The sequence below is a fragment of the Echinops telfairi genome, unplaced genomic scaffold (assembly GCF_000313985.2).
Source record: "Echinops telfairi isolate 266 unplaced genomic scaffold, ASM31398v2 ScPeMD7_9;HRSCAF=40, whole genome shotgun sequence".
Lineage (NCBI taxonomy): Eukaryota > Metazoa > Chordata > Mammalia > Afrosoricida > Tenrecidae > Echinops > Echinops telfairi.
This window is the reverse complement of record NW_022103906.1, coordinates 74866947-74867845: the sequence shown is the minus strand read 5'-3', so window position 1 is coordinate 74867845 and position 899 is coordinate 74866947.

Below are 899 nucleotides of genomic sequence, written 5' to 3'. Positions count from 1 at the left end.
TCTAATGTATCCAGACTAACACAGTCTCAAAGCTTGACCTTGAAGGATAGGTAACATGGATATACTAACAGGATGCTGTCCCAGGCTAACTTGGTAATGGTTTTCCCTGAAGAGTTAGACTTTAACCAAAGCGCGAATTGTTATCATACGTAACATTGGTGATATATACTTTCTCCCAAGAGACAGGTAACAGCCTTGCAAGATGTGTTTGGAAAGAAGCTGCTTATAGATTCATATATCCACATATCCCCATCCAGACTGCTTGCTGTATCATATACTAATACTATACCTGGTCCATTGTACATGGACCGAGACGCGATTGTGTGAGGGGCACAGGGCATACCAGCATGGTATAAAATCAGGAAAGGTGTGCAGTGTATGGGACTCCATCGCCTTTGACAGCAGTCACTAGCAGAAACGGCGGCAGTTTGAACCCACCCTTTAGCGTCTTGGGAGATCGGTGCGGCGAGCTGCTTTTGAGAGGTCACAACCTTGAAAATGCCCTGGGCAGTTCTACTCTGGCACTCCAGGGGTGGGATCAATAGGAGGGCAACTAACCACGAGCAGTTGCACAGGATTTAGCAATTCCTTCTAGAAGGTGGAATCTGTGTGCGCGTGATAGAACGCCCATCTGGCAGGAAATTCCCTCCCAGCTGTTACAAAAAAACCCAAAAAAAACAGGTAACTTGGTCTTTGATTCCATTAACTACTAGGCTCCTCTCCGCCCGTGCTCACTGACCTTTACGAAGAAGCCCGCCCTCGAGCTCTCTCTTCATTGGTCGGTTTTGCCACCGGCTTCAGCCCCGCCCACCAGCTCTTCCGCTCCAGGCCTAATTGACAACCCAGCGGAAGTGGGAGGGGCGAGAGGCGGAAGTGACGTTCGCGGAAGCGCCGGCGCG